This window comes from Triturus cristatus, chromosome 1_2 (assembly GCF_964204655.1).
Source record: "Triturus cristatus chromosome 1_2, aTriCri1.1, whole genome shotgun sequence".
Lineage (NCBI taxonomy): Eukaryota > Metazoa > Chordata > Amphibia > Caudata > Salamandridae > Triturus > Triturus cristatus.
Genome location: NC_140580.1, coordinates 104,768,592 through 104,783,828, shown reverse-complemented (window position 1 = coordinate 104,783,828; position 15,237 = coordinate 104,768,592).

The following is a 15,237-nucleotide window of genomic DNA, read 5'->3' as shown; positions in this document are numbered from 1 at the left end:
TGCGCGGACATTAGGGAAGGTGTTGGATTTTAAATCCACACCTTCTCCCCCCTCCGCAAGTCGTTGTTGAGTAATGGTATGCAGAATTAAAACATGGTCGTTGTAACGATCGCGTTGTAATTCCCTACAGGGAAAAAGTTTCGTGGTAAACGTTGTTTACCTTTGCAATGCAATAGGTCTTGCAGGTACACGAGTTGAAGCTATTGGCATTGTAAATGACAATGCCTTTTATTTATGTTTTTAAAACGAAAACAAATATAAAAGGCATTGTTATTTGCAATTTCAATAGCTCAAACTTGCGTAAATGTGAGACGCATTGCATTGCAAATGCTTGTTTATGAATGGTTTGGATTTAATTTGTGTGGGTCCTCTGGAGCTCTCTAATAACAAAAGGTCCTGCAGTCTCACAGGGCGGACAGTTGCTCCACATGCACAATATTCTAGTACTTCATGGGCCGTAAATGGGTAACAATCAGCCAGAGTTCCTTTATCCTAACACAAGACATTTTCATTTCTATTATAAGACAACCCCTGATCTGCTGACTATCAACCCTGTAATAAATTGGGAATTCCATTGGGATTTTAACCAGGCGCGGGTGGTGGATTTTGAAAGTGGTGGGCGTAAATTTTCAACCCAAGTGCAAAATGATTGAGCACAGCAAGCAAGGTCGAATAAAGAAAGGGAGTGCGGGGGTGGAGGGGCATTGGGCACACTCCTAGATTTTTCTTTCGCCAGTTACATTACATAAGGTCACAGTTATTTTGTAGGCAGTGCAAGTTTGCCCAGAATCACAGGCCGTTGAGCTGATACCGAGACTCAGAACTTGGTTCTCCAGTTCCAGCTTTGCCAGCTCTGGTTGTAATGCCACATCCTGTCCCCTAGATCTGATCTCAGTGCCTTGGATACCTAACTACCTTGTAACTGCTCTCGCACGATGCAGCTTCCTCAATGTGGAATGAAGCTGGAACAGGCCTTTTAGTTTACTAGAATTGTAATGACGGCAGGGCAGGAATGTTTCTCAATTCACTTCAAGAACTCTCAATTTTAATAAAGATTAAATCACAGATGTAATCCAATGCACTAAGGTGATGCACATCTGCATGTTCAAGAAATATAATGTTTTTCATTTGAAAGTCACCCTATATGGAATAAATTCCGGCATTCCAGTTTGACCAAATTGTGTGATCCTAGACAAATACTGTATTTCACCAGTCCTCCTCTTTGTCATCGCATAGGTCAGGCCAACAGGGCTGGGGTGCAGTCAGTCACATATCAGGCACGCTTATTGTTGACTCTGCTGAAAAATGGCCAGCCTGCCTACCTGGATGGTACGGATGAAACGGTGGCTCAAAAAGGCCTTAAATGGAATTGTGGCTGAGGGGCATTAAAGACTGTTGCAGCATAGGAAATAATGGGTGCTCTGCTTACTCCCTTCCCCAACAACTCGGCCTAGTGTCCAGGCCCACAACTAAACTCGGAAGATAACATCCATGTTAACACCACCACACACAGACTTGTTGACCTTTCGGGCCACGCAGACTCAACTGGTTCAAACATTTTTCTTCACATGGTTGCTCCTAGGTTGTTTTTTTGCATTCTTCAAACTCAACAAATGTTACTGGAGTGCTTTACATGAGCTCCAGTTACAGTAGGTAAGGTAGCATTCATTTTGTAGGCACAGGTAGATTAAATCATTTGCCTACAATCACAGGCTGTTGCACCAACACTCAGAACGTGTTCCTCCAGTTCCAAACCTGGCAGCTCTGGTCGTAATGGCGTTTCTGCTTACTCCCTTCCTCCAATACCTCCTCCCAGGGCCCAGGCCCAGCATACACAGGCTGTTTATTATCGCATATGCCTTTTAGTTTAATAATGTTATTGTCATCACGGCGGGACCGGAAAGTTTTTCAATTCACGTTAAAAAAAATGCATTTTAATAAAGACTTATTAATTCACAGGATATGATCTCATGTACTAAGGTGTCACACATCTGCATGTTAACGAAATACCCTGTTTTTAATTTTTAAGTCACCTTATCTGGGATCAATCCCAGCATCCCTGTTTGACCAAATTGTGTAATCCTCGGCAAATACTGTATTTCTTTAGACCTCCTCTTTGTTATTGCATAGTTGAAGCCAACAGGGCTGGTTTACAGACTTTCAAGGCACACTTATGACTGACTCTGCCCCAACATAGCCAGCCTGACTACTTGCAGGATGTGGATGAAACACCTTCAGATGACATATATTCCCACAGTGATTAACTTACATTGACTCGTCGCTCCTCCAGACATCAATCTACGATCTTGGTCCATTACTAGGAGCCTAGTGACTCCGTGGCAAGGGGAACAGAAGTCCACTAGTTTCATTGTTTCCTGCAGGACTGCAGCGGGTTCCTTCTGTCTCTTGGGCCTCCGCCGCAGCAGAAAAGTCGAGATAAAGGAGCCCTCTGAAGGGACAGACTTAGGCTCAGCTCCATAATGTTTTATTTTCAAAGTGAAACCAAATGCATTACTAAGCACGTGGTACTGCAAGGAGAGCAGCCCCCTGCACCCCTCCAACAGTCTGCCCCTCTGATAAACATATTCTTGCCATCCACTACCTCCTTGTCCTCATCGGCCTGCCCTGCCCACAGCTATTGAAGTGAATTGAGTTTTGCTAACTCTTCCCAGGGCCACTGTTTATGCACCCCATAGCAACCATATCAATTGCATTCAAATTCAACTCTCCCTCTCATAGGGTGTCACTGCTGTAGCTTGTGCCTGAAGGTCGAAGAAAGACTCGACCGGCTGGCACTTGCGCAGTAGGACATCTCATTCGAGTTCACTCTAGAGAATCGAAGCAGTAATGTCTTTTCAGCTGCTCTGTGTTTTTTTTACCCTGTTCTTGCCTGTCAAACAAGGGTGGCAGGGCAATGCCTCTAGCACCCAACAGCACCAGTTGCCCCTGGTTTTAACATCACACATGGTTTGACAGACACTTACCACACAAGTGAAACCTATTAGAATAAGTCCTTTAGGCCCTCCAGGGGCTACCTGGCCAGTATCAGCAGGTTATAATCCACATCCTCAAGCAAGATATGTAAAAGCCCCAGAACTGGGATGTTACAGAGGGCCCTCTGCAGAGAGGCTGCCACCAAGGTTCCTTGTTTTGGAAGGTACCCCCTCAACCCTTAAGCCATTCAAATGCTTAGGAATGCCACTCTGTTTTCCCAAACAGAAAGAAACAGAAAGTAACACTGTTAATTCAATAGTGCTGGCAGGCAGTGGGCCGACAAAAAGGTACCCCATGTACCTATGTCCATGGCAGGAGCATAATGCAGGCCCTGCGGCGTAGGGGTGCCCCAGCTCTTCAGGAGGGCCCCATGGAGCCCAAGACTAATGAATCTTTGTATGATCTGGGAGATGCTGGGGCCCCTCATGACATTCTGCAGGGGGCCCCATGATTTTGTGTTACACCACTGCCCCAGAAGTAAGACATTTAATAAATTAATTAGTGAATATTTATGTACAAATTTGAAGATATGTGCTACGGATGATAGGGACTGGCATGTTAGTTCTTGCTGCTACACAGGCAGCTCCTCGAATGTAAACTATTAGTTCACAGACCATTAATGCAATTTTGGGTAAAGTGCCTACCAAGCAAGATGAAATATTATTGGGCGATGATCTACCTAAAGTAGAGATGTTAATACCAGCCCAAGAATGGGTGGTTCATTTCTCAAAAATGTTCGGCAAAGGAGGGCAATGTGTCCCGGTGAATTTTGTAGCTTCTTGTGTTCTGAATGTTGCTTTCGCCCCTAATAGAACAATTGATTTCTCAGATGTTACCTCAGCCACTGAGGGGAGTCCTTCGGATAAAGCCCCAGGCCCACATAGAATTCCCTTAAATGTTTACAAGTCACTTCCGCATTTTTGGGCACCGCTTATCATAAATGTTATCACAAGTGCTACAGTGGGTCTATTGGTTAAGACCTGGCAGGAGACCATTATTTCAGAAGCATATCCCTCTGTAGGCTGAGATACCTTAGTTATTCATATCTCAAAACTGCAATTCTGAATGAAAAATTACTCTGAGGGTTCTGTGAAGGAGAAAGCTCAGGAAACCAAGAAGGAGCAGAAACCTAAACAGAGCCAGGACTGGATCTAATCCACGGCAGGTGTCAGGAACTGGTTAATACAACTTGAGGGACTGTACAAAAATGTAAACCAGATGTGTAACAGTATACTGATGGCTGTTCTTCCCCTCCTTTGCAGAACGTTAGGGACAGTAAATGAACAGAAAGGAGCAGATGAACTGAGCATTGTTGGAAAAACTAGAAAGTCAGTCTCAAGAGTTAGAGAGAACAATTGCATGATGAGGTCAGTGTGAACCAGGAAGTGAAAAGTTCAGAATTAAAAGCTCATTTTAAGAAAAGGTGGCATGCCTCACAAACTGTGAATACTTCTGTGGATCGGGGTAGGGGTAGGGGCACTAGCACTTTTGAGTAGCATAGTGGAAGTAACTATAGTTCACCACACTCTCAAGAAGCATCTGGTGGTGAAACCAACAGAAAAATAGAATTCAGGAAGTTACACCGGAATGGACATGGGAACAGTCATTATAGAGTATATGATGTAAATATACAAATCGAAAAGGATATTTCACACAATAACAGCCATATTCTATTTCAATTTATCAAATGCCTATGACATCATCCTAGTTGAGGATAATTGAAAGTCATTCTTTATAAGGGATGCACCTCACCGGGGAGGAAGTAATGATGGAAGCATTTTCCTACTGAATAACTCAGGATCTCAGGAAATAATATCTGTGATATACAAACCAAGTGGGGTAAGCTAAGGACTCTGTACTACAAGTGATGCCCCTAGAGAATTAACCACAGGTGCAGGAACAATATCTATTAAAGCCTGAGGTGTACCGCGATATAACGACAACCCTGGCTCAATTGCACTATCAGGGTGTGATAGTGTCTTGTCACCTGACCATGGACACTCCCCTTTTTCTGGTGCTAAATCCAGAGAATTTCAGTAAAATTTAGAATTGTGTTAGATTTAAAAAATTCGAATCCACATATGTGCATGCATGCAGTGCAAAACACTGACAGTACTTGGCTAATGGTAAAGTACCAGACTTATTACAAAAATACGAAAAAATATAAAACACCGTTGGATATCTCAAATGGTATCTTAGTCGAAATATATCGCCTTAATCACAGCATCTAACCGCTTTCTTGTTCGGTGGAATGCAGTATGCCTTTACTATTGTACAAGAATACCCCTGGGCTTCTTGCATCAAGAATTATGGAGATCTTACAAAAAGATCCTGAAGTGTTTTCACGCATAAATGACATACACATTGCAGAAAATGATTTAATAGAGCTCAGTGGAGCTCCTAGGTTTGACAGACTAGTGACTCTTTTAGCTCAAAAAGGATATAAAATAAGTTTTTGTAAATCTCAGGGTACATATCTTAATGATCTTCCTTGGAAATGAATTATCCAGTGAGTATAAAAGAATGGCACAGGATGTTTTACAGAAGTGCTATTTTACAACATTCAAATACATTGAGAAAGTGATAAACACTCTTGAGGTTTTTTAAATTTTGGAGGAGATTGCTTGCCACATTATGCTGAGTGAGGGAAGTCTTTATTTAAATTAATGACAGTGACTAGAAGTAATTGGATTATTTCTTAGGGCCAATGGCAACCCTGGTCAGGTTAAACCCTAAATTGACCAAATTAGCCTAAGCTCAACCCCCTGGTAGCTTTTGCACAAAGCAGTCAAGCATAATTTAGAGCAATGTGTAAAGTATTTAAGTAGTTGCAAGGCAGTAATACAGTCAAAATACAACACAAAAATCACAAATCAAATTTGAAAAATAGGGTAAAATGCAATAAACCAAATGACACCAAACTGACAAATATCCAACAAAAGGGACCAGAGATATAAATTATTAAAGATTTAAGTAGCAATAGTGCCAAGAAGCATAAAGTGCCACTGATAGCCAATGGTTTGAGTAGACTGGGACCTAGGTGCAATTTGATGCTAGCTGCGATGAAATGCGGGTCAGATACACCAATCAGGTTTATTCTGGTTAAAATGTTTACCTTCTAACTTTATTCCTTTATGTTACAGTCCACCACAGTGCACTTCTAAAGCCCCCATGGCCTAATGGTAGGTACTTAGAGACTCACAGGGTGTCAGGCAGAGGCCAAACAACAGAGTCCAGTCCGGGTCAGTTGCAAGTGGTCAGCTGGGCAGTTGTAGACATAGGCCTCTTGTAGCTTGTTGTGTCCCTGTAGCTTTAACAGGAGGTCAGCCTTATGACCCTTATGAGTCCACTTTGTTGTCCTAGGTAGTAGAGAGAACAGGCCCAGTACTTTCAGGACTCTTCTCAGGTCTCAGAGGGGAGGTTCAGTCCTTTTCAGATCTTCCTCAGGTCCAGGAGTGTTTTTAAATGGGATCCTGGAGATGCCACATTTATACCTGACGCGAGCTAGTGAGTGGGAATGACTCATGAGCACACCGTAACCAATGGGGTAAATAGACCTTGGGCCAACCCTACCCACTTTGGTAATTTTCAAGATGGTGGAAGTCTTTTGCCACAATAAACTTGGGGGCGTATATGGGAAGTGTACAGTGGTAATCTACTGTCATCCCACATCTATTACTAAATTCCAGTTTGGAACAGTCACTGTACCCCCAATAAACTGAAAGACAGGAGTCTGGTAGAACAAAGCAGAGTTTTCCTGCAAACAGACAGTGGATACACAAGAATTGTTTTGTCATTCTTTTGTCACCCTTTGAAGTGTACCCCAAGTGTTATATGTAAAACCACAACAGACTTGTCAAGCAAGATTTGACTTTCCAACAGGATTTAACACTGTAATGTCAAAAAGGATGCTCAGATCCCCAACTTGAATATTCTGCCAGGTTCAGAGGGGTCATCTCTGACCATTCAGGTCAGCCTATTGTTTGCTTCTGGAAGACATCTCACTCCCACCCACACCTATTCAAATGTTAATTACTGGCTGAAGAAGAGGGAAATCAAATGCAAACAAGCCCCCAGAGGCTTTAGGTAGGGAAAAGATAATGTTCTATCATATATTTATTTTCATATTTATCACAAATCCAACTTCACCATTGAATTTGATTTTTAGTATCTATTTAAAATAATTATTTCAATATTTTTCCAGCTGTTTACTAACAAAAATTTGCATTATTAAATGTAATAGCATCAATAGCATCATCTATAACGCACACTAGTGGTTGGACACCAAGGAGATCTACCCTAGCCTCACACACCATGAAATGCAATCATCGTCGTGGAGGCACAGTCAGAGGGTATTGCAAGCAAGAGTACTTTAGTTTTGGTGTGTTTTTTGCCACTCTTTGTGGAAGTACTGAGTGGGACATTTGTCTAATTTCTGAAATGTTTTTTTCTTTTGCAAGGGAAGAGACAAGTTATGGATCAAATCCTCTCTATCCGAAAGGGTACAGGCCCTCTACCTCCACCCTTTTACCTTGAGTCTTAAGGACCTAAACATGATGTCCTTACTTTGGTCAACATCTATATGGAGCCTCTAGCCAAGGTGGTAGAACCAAGGGGCTTTAACATAATATTGTATGCGGATGACATGCAGCTTTTGCTCTCCTTCCGGCAGGTGGGAGTCTCAATGGCCATTGCTGCCTGGCTGCTGTGGCCAGTTGGATGCAACAGAGTTGTCTTAATTTGAACTCCAATAACTTGGAAGTTCTGGTATTTGGGAACCCCTATCATTTTGACCTTTTGAGCTATGGCCTAAAGATCATGGTGAGGCCCCAGCTCCCGTGGCAGTGCTGCAAAACCTTGATGTGCAATTCCATAAGGTTCTTTCCTTAAAACCACAAATTCTGGAGATTACAGCAGCTTGCTTTGTGGTACAAGTCACTATAAAAGACCCTAACATTTCTAACTGCTCACACAAGGAAGCCTATTGTCCAGGCTTTGGTGACCTCAAGGTTGGATTATGCCAATTCTCTTTAATTGAGGGGACCCCACTATTCTACCAAACAAACCACAACAACAACAAGGTGATGGATGGAATGCTTGAATTAATGGCAGTCACTTGGGCTGCATCCCAGTCCATCCTTTTTTTGGCCCTCCATGCCACCTCACTTTGTGCTTTGACACCAGACAAACTGCAAAATGTGGCATCCAGTGTGATTGCCCAAGCAACAGTTCATACAATCTGTATTAAAGAAGCTTCATTGGTTACCTGTGATTTAATAAAAGGGTCATCTTTAAGGCCCTGCTGTCATTTTCAGACCCATTCACAAAAATGTAACGCTTCACCTCTATAGGAGATTTGGTGAATGTACCTCAGCAGAGATCTGAGGACCTCTACTCAGGGACTTCTTTCCATTCCCAGAGCACAGAGGGCTAGGAGGAGTGGGCGCTCCTGTCTCCTACTGAGGGCTAAGCTTTGCCGAAAGAGCTAACAGACACTAAATCAGAAGTCCAAGTCAAACTCCAATTCTGAAGATATTTCTTTATAGGGATGTTTAGGTACTGGGGGGCAGGGCCGGACTGGTCGTAGCAGACACCCGGGTGTTCTCCAGGTGAGCCGCCAGGGTGGGGGACGATTTTGGACCCCTGGGGTGCCGTTTTTGTTACCGGTGTCCAGTTTTGCAGCATACCTGCAATATCGGCCTCCTGTAACAAAAGCGGGAGTGGTGAGACAGGAGTGGTGCTTTCAACTAGCCCCACCCCCCACCTCCCAGAAGCCAGCCAAACTGTTTGTCATGGCTGGTTTTGGTTCCCAGTCAGGCCCTGGGGGCGAGGGGGGGGGGGGGGTGCCTGAAGTCCTTAATTTGTAAAAAAAAATGAAGTACCAGGGCCCTTCAGTGCTGTAGTTGGCAGTACCAACATAACACCTAATCATCACACTGCTACAATTCTTATTATTTAAAGCCTCACGCAGCTATAATATTGGCATGAGAGGCTGGTATCATTCATTTTCAATGTATAATAACTTAATTAACATGGCTGATGTGCTCATCTCAAAATGAAAGAAAAAGACAGCGCCACCATGTGGTGGACCGTCACTAGAGCCGGTACTGACAATTAAGTGCCGGTGCCGAGCACCGGAAACCACAGGCACAAATTAAGCACTGGTTGCCTGCTGGCTAGCGCTGCAACGCATCTTCGGAAGCAGCTGTTCACACTTTACATGCAGTAATTCAATCATCATTGGATGATGTTTATTTCTTTTTCCAGTTACATGCACTATTACAATGAAACTCGACTTTGAATAATTAGCAGGTAGACTAAAAGAAAAACTAATGATGACATTGTATATTAGACGGTAGCAGGGAAGACCCCACTGGACTCGCTTTGCCTGGAACCTGCATGTATGTGAAATCACTAAAGAAGTGCCCAGAGATGTACGTATGTATCCTCAAAGAATTTAGGAAACAATATGCAGTATAATGACATAGTAGTGACATTTGTCTTTTGATTTTATAATGACCACAATTCTTCCCTGACACATATTTAGGAGAAATGTGTGACAAAGAGTACATTTAAAACACTTTAGACCAGTATATTTGGTCAAAACTGAGTATGTGTTAAGATACGATTATGGAGGGGGTTCTACCCATTGTGCCAGTCACATTGATAAAAACGGGAAAGCATTAAAAAAAAAAAATCTTTGTAGCAAGAGTGTGGCACGTGTCCCCTAATAGATTCTGTTTGTCAGACGTTGTTCCAAATTGTGTAGTTCAAAGTGCACCTGATCGATTCCATCTGTCAGACTGGATACGATTTAAGAACAGCCTGACGGGGAGCTCGATGGATCTCCTTCAAAGATTTTTTTGGGTAAATTTGGGTTAAATTGTAGTTTTAAACCGCAATCGGCCTGTAAGATTACTATAATCCCAACAGCATTTATAAACAACTTTATTGGTGCTTGTGTTTTTCCCCTCCTGTATATGGAGGGAAAATATGTAACAAATTGTACAAATGTAGACAGAAGTGTCAATTAAAGCGAAGTAGGATTCAAGGGCAGTTCAAACAAGTTCGATGCGTCAATGACTGTTGTAACTGGTGCTCACTGGTGAATGCAGAGGATGACAATGAACCTCAGAGTACACATCGTCTGTGCCAACCAGCACTTCATCATTGCAGGGCTGAATACAACAAATACATCTGGAGGTATGACGCCAATGTTCAAGTCCTGTATATTTTCAGGCCTACCTTTACACTGTGCTGATTGACACAAACAAGGGGTTGAGCACCTTGGAAGGGGTATGTTAATACTAAAATCAAGTGCACGCTGCAAAGCACTTGATGTCATGAGTGTAATGACCTTACCGAACAATAAATTGACGATCCACTACTGACATTTTGTGTCAGTGTCTCCGGTGGTTTGAATTTTTACATGTCATTTTGAAACTCCCTCTGATCAGTCTGGTGGTAGGAGAGAACACCACACATGCACCCTCCCCATTTCTTTCACTTCACTGATTTAGGCAGTGTGCATACCTCTCATATATGGATATTATTCCGGCAAATGACAAAAGGACGTTATGCGGGCCTTAGAAACAAGCATATTATGAAGGTCGTTGACATGTGCATGATATACAGACCCCAGATCTATGCACATTATGTTGCTTTCTGAACTTACGAACAGAATATACCCCTTTGATGAATCCACATCAGTTCGGTTTGTGACATATGCCAATTATGCACACCTGAGGCATCTGATTATGTGCATATATCAGAGGTCTGATTATCGTGCATATGCCTGAAGCCCATCTACTGAGTTTGCCCGAGGCCAGCATGCAGTGTGTCTGGGGAATCTGCACAGTGAGCAAGCCGCAGATATCTGTACATTTAATAGATTTCAGAGAAACCGAGGCTCAGACCTGCATAATTTACATACGCTATCTGTTGGACTTGAACCCTTCTGCAGGGACATCCCAAAACTTTTTGCCTTCACCATCCTGTTTTCTGAACCCGTTTTAGTTGCCTTTTAGGACTTTGTGCACTTTATCTCTGCTAACCAGTGTTACAGTGCTTGAGCTCGCTCCTCTAAAGATGGTAGAATTGGCTTTCACCCAATTAGTCAACTTAATTTACTTGTAAGTCGCTCGTAAAGTAGTACTACATGTGCCCAGGGCGTGCAAGTTAGATGCTACTAGTGGGCCTGCATCACTAATTATGACACCCATTTAAGTAGCCCTTTAAACATGTCTCAGGTTGCAGAATGTGAGAGCAGTTTTAAAATACTATATCAAGCTGTCAAAATAAACCTTTTGCCAATAAGCATTGGAGTTACCTTATTACATTTAATAAGCTGTAACCTTCAAATGGAAACAAGTAACCAGTTGATGTTTGGTGTCTTTGAAATTGTTATAAAAAATCATCTCTTATGGTGAAGTTAGATTTTAAATCATAATTTTGAAAATACCACTTTTGGAAAGTTGGCATTTTCTTGCCTCAACCAATTTATGTGCCTGCAGCCTGCCACTGGGTCACATGATTGGGTGTAGCTGATAGTTGAGCTTTGTGTATTCCTCTTAGACAGCCATGCACAATAGAGGGCTTAGGTGTGCCTAGATGGGCTGTCACTGGCAGGATAAAGGAAGGACTGTTATGCTACTGATAGGATTGCCACTCTGCTGGACTGCTGCCCTGCTGGTCTACTGCCTTGTTGAACTGCCGCCTTGATGGATTGCTGTTCTCAGGGCAGCACTGGGAACTCAAAGCAGCCCTGGCTATTTTCTCGGACTAACCCATACCTGGGCCAGGGAGTCTGGAAAAACTTGCTTGCTGCGTTTGTTACTGGGGCTGAAATTGCAGCACTGCTGCAAAACCGGCCCCTGGTAACAAAACCGGCCGCCACCCTTCCAGCCTCCCGGGAAACGCCAAATGCATGGTCTGCCAGTCCGGCCCTGGTTGCCCTGCTCCCCTCCTGACTGATTCAGAGGGATTTAGACCTGTACCTGAACCCAGGACTACCAGAGTGACACCAAGGCCTAGTCTGCTGGACTCCTGTTCAGAGCCAGAGGGACATAACATGCTCACAACCACCTGAACCAGCATCCAGATCTAGCTGGATTAATTTCCTGACCCCCAAGTGATGCCTCTCAGTTCCTGGACCCTTGGTGCTTACCCAGTAGAGCTGAGCTGAAGTTTTTGAGCTCTTCACAACAGTGAACGGGCTCATTAGTACCAAAACCTTGTCGCTCACACTGCCCACCAACGCAAAGTTCAATCAGCCCAACCCTTCATGCTACAGCATCTACAACTAGTGGGGAATACCATTGGGAAGTTCCAGCCCGACCACCTGAGACGACAACAGGATTTTCGCGCTACAGTGAAGACCATCTGCGATGCTAGGTCTGCTCTTTGCGCTACATCACGAGCAACTGAGACACTTCTCTGCTCCTCACAGCCCCCTCCAACATGAACGGGACTCTGCGCTGGACTGAGATGGTAACTTTTCAGTGGGACTAACCTCGTCCCTGTATCGACCTGCACTTAATCACTGTCAGCCTGAACTTGTGATTTACTCCCTGTCTTGCATGACCAGATAGCTGCTGTTTTAAGCTTTTAGGCGCTATTGTCACTTAAATTTACATATCCCCGGATCTACAGATTATTTTTTTGTCATTTTCGTCTTGATTTCTTTATTACATTTTGATCTATTGTTCTACCTTGGTTTGGGATTTTTCTTGTGTTATGTTTTCACTTTATTACTGTTTGAATTGCTGCATAAATACTTAACACATTGCCTCTAAGTTAAACTTTGTGCTGAGCTACCAAAGTTTTGACCACAGGTTAATCTGGGGTTTGCTTGTGCCTCACCTTGATAAAGATTATGGTTGCTGCTAGAGTAAGGTTTCACCACCCCCAACCAGTACCCAATTTCTCACACTACCCATGTGCTCACTGTGCACATATCAGCAGAATTAATACATAAGCCTTAGCTCTGCACACTGAGCACACATCTTACTCAGAATTACTGAAGAGGTTGTTGTAACTGGTATTGTTATGTCCATTGTTTTGAAAAGTTTAGTCTCTATTTTTGAATGTGTGTATCAAAGGTTATATGAGGGTGAGAGGAGGTCTGCCACTCTATCACAAGGATGATGTCATCAGTGATGTCATCAGTGATGTCATTTGAGATGTCATCAGTGATGTCATGAGTGATGTCACTGACCATATCATGAGTGATGTAATATGTGACGTCATCAGCAGTGCATTGCGGGCGCGCGAGTTATAGTTAGCTGAACTAACTATAACGGGGGAATTTCAATGGTTTTGTACAAGTGAAAAGTCCAGCTAACTATAACACCCCTGAAACCTATGGTTTTTTCAGTGAATTTCTGAGGTTTTTTAAATGCTAATTCCTAACTATAACGTGCCTGAAACCTATGGTTTTTTCTGTGAATTTCAAAGGTTTTTTAAATGCTAATTTTTAACTATGCCTCCAGAGATAGGACATGTGAAGAAAGAAGAAAAAATGCACAGAAAGAAAAAAAAGAAGTGCAGAAAGAAGCAACAGAAGTCCTCAAAGACGAAGAAAAGTGCAGGAAGAAGGATAACGTGCAGAAAGAACAAAAAGAAGAGCAGAAAGAAGCCTTGTTGCAAAATCATCCTGTACCCTCAACTTTTTCAGACGGATACTGGTGGTAACTGAGTCTGACTAACCAGTCCTAGAGCCAGTGCTATGTTAAAAGACACTTAGAATACAGTGAAAACACCTACATACACTAGGGAACATTATGCGTTGGGGTCCCCCTGTGATTAGCATGACCTCCTCTGTAAGCCCCTAGTATATAATAGGGCAGGGGGATTAAAACTACCTCTTAAAACAGGCCACAGGGCGTTTTTGCACACGTTAACTCAGGCCCCGTCCCCTCCCTTCACCACTGTGTAAACACGCCCTGTGTCCGTTTTTAGTTGGGAGATTATGTTCATTTGAATCCTGAGGGTCCCTAGGGTCCAACTAGCCCACTAGGTACCTCCAGTAAGTGCCACAGAGCTGCTTTGCAGAGAGGTGTAAAAAGTGGCACAGCCTGGACCACCTCTCTGCAATGCAGCTCAGTGGCGCTTACTGGAAGCACTTGGTGGGCTAGTTAGCCCCCAGGGGCCCTCAGTATTGAAGGCAAATTATATCCCCAATTTAAAACGTGCCATAGTGCGTGTTTGCACACGTCACCTCAGGCCCCGTCCCCTCCCTTCACCACTGTGTAAACGCACCTTGTGGCTGTTCTAAGTTGAGAGATTAAGTCCCCTTGAATCATAAGGGTCCCTAGGGTCAAACTAGACCACTAGGTACCTCCAGTAAGCGCCACAGAGCTGCGTTGCAGAGAGGTGTAAAAAGGGGCTTGGCCTCAGAACACCTGTCTGCAGGGCAGCTCCCTGGCGCATACTGGAGATGCCTGTTGGGCTAGTTGGCCCTCAGGGACCCTCAGTATTGAAGAGGAATTAATTCCCCAACTTACAATTCGCCAGGGGGCGCGTTTGCAGAGTGCTGCAAGGAGGGGGCGTGGCCTCCGGCACGATGCCAGTCTTTTATTTATATTAGTTTTGTAAGAAGGGGGCTGTGTGCTTCCCCTTCTTATTCTAATTTATTGGCCCTGATGACCCCATCCCCCAGGGCCTGTCATCTAATTATATTTTTTTGACCCCAATCCCCAGGGCCGGCCACTGTTCTTTATTATTTTTTAAAAATATATATTTATAGACACACCTAGGACATGCTGGACAATCCGTACGTACCTATCACCATGACGATTTGCGTGATATTTATTAAAAGGCGACTATGCATACAATGAATCCACGTGGAATGTATTTACACCACTAGTGAAGCTCTGACATGTCTGATGCCCTACCGTGCCTAATCCCGGTAGACATCCTTGTTGTTTATTCATACAAACATGGGTAGCTATTGACTGGCACATTTAATACACATGCACACCAAGCCATTCAAAGGGGATTCGACAAAAATTCGACCAAAACTATGCAAGAAACCCCCCTCACGGTTAATAAAACACACATCCACTGCCGGATGTGTAATACTTTTTATTTTACTCTCTGGAAAGGGGACGAACATCACTTGAGAGTCACAGCGCGCTCCTGGCAGAGCCCAATGCTGTGTTACACCCACCATTGCCTGCTGAGTGCCACACACCTCTGTGTTGTATTCCACTAGCTAGTGCATATGCTATGACACTCTCTAGC